The following is a 9,709-nucleotide window of genomic DNA, read 5'->3' on the forward strand; positions in this document are numbered from 1 at the left end:
TCAGAATTTAAACCGACCTAAAGAAACATGGGCCACCCTAGATTCATCCCTGAATGTGAGTGAATTCTCTCCACAGCATTACAGTCAATGTAACGGCACAAATATCACAGCACCAATGAAATTACCCACAGGAATATTTTTGATTTGTGGAGACAGGGCATGGAATGGTATACCAGCTAAACCACAGGGTGGACCCTGTTTTTTGGGAAAATTGTCACTGTTTCATCCTAATGTGTCCTTGCTAATGCAGCTGAGTCAAAATTCAAACAGGAGAAAACGTAGCATACATGACTTAGACTGCAGCAAGATAGGAGATCTACGGTTTTGGGGCACATTCAAACAGGTGGTGGTTTCAACTATCTTACCAGGAGGATCTGCCAATAAAGCCATGAATTTGGCAAAACAATTAGGATGCTGGGCAAAGAATGAGCTGAACAAGACATCACAAATTCTAGACATGTTAACTGCAGATGTGCAAAGTGTTAACCATGCTGTTTTGCAGAATAGAGCTGCTGTAGATTTTTTGCTCTTGGCACAAGGGCATGGATGTGAAGAGTTCGAGGGAATGTGTTGCATGAATCTGTCTGATCATTCAGTGTCCATTCACACTAAGATAAAAGAATTACAACAGGGACTTCACAAACTTAAGGAAGAAGACGGTTTAGGAATTGACGAATGGCTTAAAGGCCTGGGACTCGGACCGTGGCTGAGGAACCTTGTGATCTATGCTATAGGATTGCTGGGTGTAATCTTACTGTTTTTGCTCATTTTGACTTGTATCTTTAACTGTATCCAAAACATGGTCAGCCGTACAATAGCAAAAACATGGCAAACTAATCTCCTTGCACAAGAAGAAAACGGGGGAAATGTGGAGAGCATTATTAATAATTGGTTAGCTGAGAAAGGCCACACTGATATAATGCCACTGGTTAAACTGAAGGAGAAATGTCAGCAGTCAGCAAGCTAAAAGGAAGAGTCAGCAGCGACCTTGCTGCAACATGAGGATAGGGAGTTGAGATTAGTCCTGAATACATCCTAAGAATATGTAGAAAGTATCAAAAGTAGAACCATAGGAATGTAGAAGTAGGCGTAGGTGCTGATATGTAAGCTGACCAATCCTGAGCTCAACTTTTGCAATATGTATGAAGCTCATTATTAACTGTATTTAACCCGCCGTACTGATCAATAAAATTGAGCCTGTGATGATCAAACTGATGTCCTGGTTCCCTTCCGTCGACAGGGAGAGTTGTGAATTCTAATAATAACTGAGGAAAATAAAGCATAGAAAAAGGCCTTTTAACCTATCTTTTTTTTGCAATTACCCTGGTTGATTTAGGAGCATTGGAATTAAGGTGTTAAAGATGTTGCTTTTTGCTTGCATTTGATCCATAAAAAGCTCTGCAAGAATAACCTTTTGAAGTCTAATTTTAGAATATTACTGGTATCCTTGAAACTGTAGCTTTGGAATATATATAAAGGAAATATGCTTATCTCAGGCCTTATTGAAGCAGAGAAAAACTGCTTGAGAAAGGAAGATGAACATCAACTCAAGGATTCATGGTTTTGAACAAAGGGAAGCTGGACATCACTGTTATGAGATTTATAGTCTCTGCAACTAAAATATGGACACACATCTGGGGAGCTGGACCCCACCAGATGGGAGTCGTCTTTCTTCTTTTGGAAACTGGACCGTCACCATCTGGGGATAACCCTTTGAAAATACATCCTGAGAAATTAAAATCACAATAGTGTATAGAATTGTGACGTAAAAATTTGGAATAAAAATTGCTGATGAGTAAAAGATTGGAAATAGAAACTGCTGGAAAAACCCTGATAGGTACCCCTATAAATACCTGTAACACTCAATTATCATTGTGCAGTTGGAGGGAAAACTTCCCCCACTGTACCCAGCGCTGTATTGCTCATACTTAACCATATTAAAAAATAAATTGATTGCTGCTTGAATATTGACCTAGTCAAGCTTCTTATTCTTAACAGATTTGGTGCATTGGTTGGGAATTTCCAAATCCATTTAGGGAGACTCCTGATCTCAGGGAGGCGCCCCACCTTGGAGGCTTCTGCCTCCAGTGGCCCTGAGTGACGGGGGAATCTCTCAGGGAAGAGGAAATCCATAAGGTAAATTATGAGCAAAGAATTTTGAGCTCCCAGAGTAGACTGCAGTAAATTCACCTGTAAAAACTCATGCACGAAGACCCAGGCTAGAAAAGGAGGCTGTAAGTGTCACTTGGGTAGGTGGGATAAGAACGGGTGTAGGTGTGTAAGGGTGTGAATGGTGTGTGTATGAGACGTGACCTAGTCACGACACGAGTGAGGAGTTCTTCTAACCTCGGTTTCGCTACCCCACAAGGGGGGCGGCAGGTGAAGGAACGAAGCGTGGGGAAAAGGATTCTCTGTATGTAAAAGGTCGGGGGTGGTGAGATAAGATAATGATTAAGGAGAGGAATTTGTTTTCTTTTCCCGGCAGAGAATCAGAGGCGGGAGGCGTTAGAAGGGACTCGTTATTAAGGAAATTCCTGACAAGAAAGGACTAAGGTCTGAGCGAGTGAGATCAGAGCGAGTGAGGGTACACCCGTTCAGTGGAAAAATGGGTCAATGCCAGAGCAAATACCCAGGAGCTGGTATAAACCAGCAGGAAATAGAGGTACTGAAGGTACTGGAAAAAGAGGGAGCATTTTGCCAGATATACCCCAGGACAGCCCCCTTGGGGTAATGTTAAAATTGTGGGACAAATGTGAATCCAGGAGAGGAAAAAGTAAAGAGAAAATGATACAATATTGTATGGTAGAATGGACTAAGGAAATGATACAACCTGATAATTTATACTGGCCAATGCATGGGTCATCTGAAGGGTGGATCTGTAAGGCCTTGAATGCCTATGTAAATAAAAAGGACCCTATTAACCAAGAAAAAGCGATTATGTTGCTTTATGGCATGGGTCTTGGCCTACTCCTCTGTATGCATTAAAAACCAAAAAGGAGAAGAATCAGTGGGACTCCTTAAACAACCTTCCCCCACCCCTTATCTACCAGAGGTGCCTCATCCAGCACCTAACCCGGCACCCTTTGCACCCATTCCAGCACCCTTCACACCTAATCCAGCCCCCCTAGCACCTAATCCAGACCCCCTAGCACCTAATCCAGCACCCTTTGAACCCAATCCAGCACCCCTCGCACCCAATCCAGCACCCCTGCACCAAAACCAGGACCCCTTGCATCACAAGCCCCGGTGGCTCCGCTGCCACTGCCACAAGACCCGGTGGCTCCGCTCCCGGTACATGATTCACCACCAGCACACAGAAAGAGAAGCCAGGAAAGGGCACGAGCAGAAAGCAGTGGGGATAGATATAAAGAAGGGAAGGGGGGGGGCAGCTGTACCCCTTGAGGGAAGTACCATTAGTAGGAACTCAAGGGAGACCAGTTATTGGGTATGTGTCAGCACCCCTGAACACCAGGGATGTAAGGGCTTTTAAAAAAGAAATGGGAAGGTTACTTGAAGATCCTCTGGGGGTGTCTGAAAGGTTAGATCAGTTTCTAGGACCCAGTATTTACACCTGGACAGAGATTCAGTCAATTTTAAGTACTTTTATTGACAGCAGAGGAGAGACAGCTGATAAGACAGGCTGGCATGAGAATTTGGGATAGGGACCACCAGCAGGGACCTTTAGGAGAAATGAAATGGCCCCTGGCAGCCCCTAAATGGGACCATAACAATGATCAGGATAGGCAGAATATCGTGGATCTCAAGAATATTCAGGGGATTCGAGAAGCAGTCCCCAGAGGGCAAAATATTAGCAAGACCCTGGATGAATGTCAGGGGAAAGATCAGTCACCCACAGATTGGTTAGAAAGAATAAAGAAGAGTATACAAATGTATTCGGAATCAGATCCTGATACAGCAGTGGGGGAAGCATTAATCAAAACTCAGTTTGTGGCAAAATCATGGGAGGATATTAGAAGGAAACTTGAAAAGTTAGACGGCTGGCAGGAGAGAGGTTTGCAAGAATTGTTAAGGGAAGCACAGAGAGTTTATGTCCACAGAGATGAAGAAAAGGCGAAAGCTAAAGCTAATGTTTTTGTGGCTGCATTAAAAGAGGTTCAGAACACTGGTGCATCTTCAAGGAATGCTAAAACCACAAGAAAAATAACAGGTGAGGGTTCTAAAAGACCAACCTGCCTTTACTGTGGTATGAAAGGAGATGTTAAAAGGGTTTGCAAGAAGCGGGAGGCAGATCAAAAACTGTTTGTAGAAGATTAGCGGTGTCAGGGGCTCTATTTATTAGGGACCAGGCCATCACAAGAGCCCTTGATAAAATTAAAAGTAGGTCCCCAAGGTGAAGAATACACCTTTTTAGTAGATACGGGTGCAGAAAGATCAACAGTGCAAAGATTACCAAAAGGATGCAAAATCAGCGGGAAAACAGCTAAAGTAATTGAAACAAAAGGGGAGGCCTTTAAAGTTCCCATTATTGAAGAAGTACTAATTGAATCAAAGGGGAAAGTGGATATTAGAGATCTATTACTAGTCTCAGAAGCAGAATGCAATCTTTTGGGGAGGGACCTGATTCTTTCGTTAAAAATTTGTATTCAACCCCAAAATGATCAACTAATGGTACAGCTGTACAAACTGACGGACCAGAATGAGAGTAAAATATGTCCTGATGTCTGGTCCACTCCTGGGGAGATCGGTAAATTGGATATAGAACCCTTAAAAATCACCATTGTAAATCCTGAGTTTCCTGTAAGGGTGACACAATACCCTATTCCACTAGATGGCAGGCGAGGGCTGAAGCCAGTAATTGAAGAACTCTTAGGGCAGGGCAAGTTAGAAGAATGCATGTCACCCCACAACACCCCCATAATCCCTGTGAAGAAAAGTGACGGCAGCTACCGTCTAGTTCAAGACCAAAGGGCTGTCAGTCAACGAACAGCCACAAGGTTTCCTGTAGTAGCTAACCCGTATACATTACTAAGTCAGATTTCCTCTGACTATACCTGGTATAGTGTAGTGGATTTGAAAGATGCCTTTTGGTCCTGTCCTTTAGAGGAGGGATGCAGGGACTATTTTGCCTTTTAGCAGCAAGATCCAGATACAGGGAGAAAACAATAATTAAGGTGGGTGGTATTTCCACAGGGCTTTACAGAATCCCACAATCTTTTCGGCCAGGCTTTAGAAAGAATTTTACAAGATTTTGAAAGACCAGAAGGAACTAAACTAATACAATATGTAGATGATCTGTTAATTGCAGGAGAGAATCAGGAGCAAGTGAGAGAAGCAACAATCAGTCTGTTGAATTTCTTGGGAAAGAAAGGCCTAAAGGTTTCAAGGGCAAAGTTACACTTTGCTGAAGAGGAAGTGAAATATCTAGGTCACTGGCTGAGTAAAAGAACAAAGAAATTAGATCCTGAGAGAACATCAGGAATACTGAGTCTGCCTTCCCCTAATACCAAAAGGGAAGTACCACAACTCTTAGGGTTATTGGAATATTGCAGACAATGGATAGATAGATAAAGTCAAAAGGTGAAATTTTTGTATGAAAACCTAACAGCCAATACAGTGAAATGGAACCAGGAGGATGAAAAACAATGTAAGAGTTTGAAAGATGCTCTAATTCAAGCCCCAGTACTCAGCCTACCTAACTTCGAGAAACCTTTTCAATTATTTGTAAATACTGCTGAGCAAACTGCTTATGTAGTCCTTACCCAGCACTGGGGAGGAGACAAAAAGCCGGTGGGGTATTATTCAAGTTACTGGACCCTGTTAGTCGAAGATAGCCAATATGTTTACAAGCTATAGTAGCAACAGCTCTTTTGGTACAAGAAGCAAAGAAAGTTACATTTGGAGCTCCTTTAGTAATATATATACCCCCACAATGTTAGAAGCATATTGCATCAAAAAGCAGAGAAGTGGCTCACTGATAGCTGGGTTTTAAAGTATGAAGCTATCTTGATACATTCCCCTGAATTGGAACTTAAAGTCACTCCTGCTCAGAACCCTGCTCAATTTCTCTATGGGGAGCCAGCTGAAGAGCTTGTGTGGAATTACAAACGAAAGTCAGACCAGATTTGAATGAGATGGAGCTATCTAGTGAGGAAAAGTATTTTATCGATGGCTCGTCAAGTGTAATAGAAGGGAAAAGAAATTCAGAATACACTATTGTAGAAGGAGAAAATATGTCTGCAAAGAAAGAGGAAAAATAAGTTCTAGCTGGTCGGCTCAAGGTTGTGAATTATTTGCTTTATACTGAGCTTTAGAACTTCTAAAAGATGAGGTGGGGACTATTTACACAGACTCAAAACATGCTTTTGGAATTGTACACACATTTGGAAAAATCTGGATGGAAAGAGGTTTGATAAACACTCAAGGGAAGAAACTGATCCATCAGGAGTTAATAATCAGAGTGCTTGAAGCCCTGAAAAGACCTAACAGAAGAGCTGTAGTACATGTAAGAGGTCATCAACGAGGGTCAAGCTGCTTAGTGAGAGGAAACAACACAGCTGAACAAGCTGCAAAGGAGGCAGATTGTAAATTAAAATAAATATCCAGCTGAACACTATAGTGGAAATTCAAGAGGAGCTGCCAAAAGGCTATAGTACTCAAGAGGAGGAATCTATAAAAAGATTAAAAGCTAAGAAAGAGCTGGGAAAATGAGTACTACCAGATGGGAGAGAGATTTTACCTAAAGCTTACGCTAGAAGGATTCTAAGCCAGTTACACCAGCGTACTCATTGGGGAACAAGACGCTTATGTGGTCATTTGTTAAAATATTATGGATGTATTGGAATTTTTGAGATAGCAAACCAACACAGGGGTGTTTGACTTGTCAAAAAGTTAACAAAAGGATAATGAGACAAGCTTCAACCGGCGGTAGAAAAATAGCCTACAGACCATTGGAAAGGGTTCAGGTGGATTATACTGAATTACCAAGGGTGGGCAGATGGAAATGCTTTTTAGTATTAGTAGATCAACTAACTCATTGGGTGGAGGTCTACTCAGCTGCCCGACCCACGGCGAAGTTTAAAAAAAAATAAAAATTGTTGGAACAAATTATTCCCCGATTTGGGGTTATCAGGGCCATTGATTCTGATCAGGGCTCCCACTTTACTTCCAGCATCATAAATAGAGTAACACAAGCCATGGGTATTTCCTGGGAATATCACACCCCTTGGCACCCCCATAGCTCTGGGAGGGTGGAAAGAATGAACCAAACTATAAAACAGCAATTAAAAAAATTGATGATTGAGACCCAAATGTCATGGGCAAAATGTTTACCTTTAGGATTACTTAATATAAGGACGCTTCCAAATGCATATACGGGACTTTCTGCATATGAGATGCTTTATGGAATGCCCCATTCTCAGGAAGTACCCCAAACATCAGTAGTCATAGCCGATATGACTATTCAAAAATACATCCAGAAGATGGGACAACATGTCCAGAACTAAGGGAGAAAGGGGTAATTGCTCAATCAGCCCCTCTCAGATTTAGCATGCATCAAATAAAATCGGGTGACTGGGTGCTGATTAAAAGCTAGAAAGAAGAAAGTTTGTCTCCTAGGTGGGAAGGTCCCTATTTAACTCAGCTGACCACTGATACAGCTGTCCGAACTGCGGAAAAAGGCTGGACCCACACGTCGTGGGTCAAAGGACCAGCAGAACCACTGACAGAGACGGAATCCCAGTGGAGAATTGCATCTACACCCGGAGAACTGAAAATGAACTTAAAAAGGGACTGATGTATGTGAGGAAAATGCTCCTACCTTAATTAGAAGAAGCAAAGTGTGACAAGGGCAATTGGATACATTATGAATATCAAATTAAAGCAAAAGAGTGGCAGAAAGCCAAGTATTGCTGGAAGAAAGGGAGGCACATACACCAACCCTATTGTAGTCACATATCCCCCGAACTTAGGGGCCAATTGGCCTATATTAAAAAGAATCAGGCCACAACCACAATAAACAGAGATCTGAAGGCTCATGAGGCAAAAGGCAAAAATGAAACAAAAGATATCAGTGACTAAATCCCAAGGTATAAACTCTGCTACAGAGAAGATCTACATCTCGGCCCTTGGATGCAACCCAAGGGGCCTTGAGAGAGGTAGAGAGTTAGACCCTCTGAGGATTATTTTCACTGCATTGATCATTGCATCCCAGGCAATGGGCCTTAATAGCCTCACTCCTGAACTCCACATAATCCATGAGCTGCAGGATCAGAGCCTATTGCTCCGGCTGTCTGTGACAAATGCAATCATACTGTCTGGATCAGAGGAAAAATGGAATCAATGTTCATGGCACATTCCCATGTTCGTGAAGTGTGCTATGACCATAACCAATTAAAGATGTGCACTATGGATGGCAAAATATACTGGGTTGGAGAAATTTTAAAACACGGACTGAAGGTTTCTCCCAAGGATTGGCCTGTATTAATCAACCTTCTCAAAGATGATGATGAACGAATTTGTCTGCGATACGCCAAATTCTTTTGTTTAGCAAAGGACAGAGAAGGAAGAGACCCAGAGAGTAGAATGAAACAAATTACTCAAAAACTACAAAAGCAAGAATCAGAAGCAAAAATGTAAAGAGTAGAACAAGAAAAGCTAAATAAATTTAGTGAACAATACAAACAGTTAGAACAGCAGGATAGTGATTGGGGTTTTCTGACTTCAAATAGGAACCTTTTTGTAGATCTAATGCAAGAAATTGCCACAGAATTAGAGTTAGCCAATTGTTGGATTTGTGGGGGATAGAAATCAGCTGAAAAAATGGCCATGGAGAGGTGAGAGTCTAGCTCCAGAGCAATTTCTAAAATAGAGCCATACTCAAATTTCCAAAAGATTGAAACGGCCTGAAGGATGCTTTTTAAATCATCGAATAATTGGAACAGTTTGCATCAGCAGAGAGGGGAGAAAATATACTGAAGTGGTAGGGTATACTCCCTGCACATCTACTTTAGCAGTAAATTCAAACAATAACACTAGAACTTGGCAGCCGACACCTCCTGCTGGATAGTGGAGCCTAATTAAGGAGAAAAATCGCAAATGGAACAACCAGATAAAGTTGTGCTGGCATAAAAGTCCTGGAGCTAACCCTTACCAATCCCTGGAGACCCTAAGAATTTACTGGGAAAAACCTGAGGCTGTAAATGACCATAGAGAGCCCCAAATTGCATATATTGGATTTATGGGCAAAAAGCTTATACAACCCTCCTTCTTTTTACTACCAAGTCCAAGAGTAACCTGTTAGGAGCACCGTTAGATGAAAACCTTAACAGGGAAAAAAGAGAATTGAAACTTGAGTTTCCAAGGGCAGGAGGGGACCAAAAACGGGGAGAAGAAGTGTGGCTAGCAGAAAGAGTAATAGATTATTATGGGCCAGCCACTTGGGCTCAAGATGGAAGCTGGCAATATATGACCTTGATTTACCAATTGAACCGATTGATTAGACTACAGACAGTGGTAGAAATAGTCTCAAATAACTCCTCGGAGGCCCTGGACTTGTTTAGCAGGCAGCACACTCAGGTGCAGGCTTTTGTGTATCAGAACAGAATAGCACTGGACTATTTGCTGGCCAAAGAAGGAGGAGTGCGTGGAAAATTCAATGAGTCTGAGTGCTGCATTGAGATTAATGATTATGGAGAAATCATCAGAGGTTTAGCAGCAGAGATCAAAAGGCTGGCTCATGTCCCAGTCCAAA

This window comes from Melospiza melodia, unplaced genomic scaffold, assembly GCF_035770615.1.
Source record: "Melospiza melodia melodia isolate bMelMel2 unplaced genomic scaffold, bMelMel2.pri scaffold_34, whole genome shotgun sequence".
NCBI classification, from domain to species: Eukaryota; Metazoa; Chordata; class Aves; order Passeriformes; family Passerellidae; genus Melospiza; species Melospiza melodia.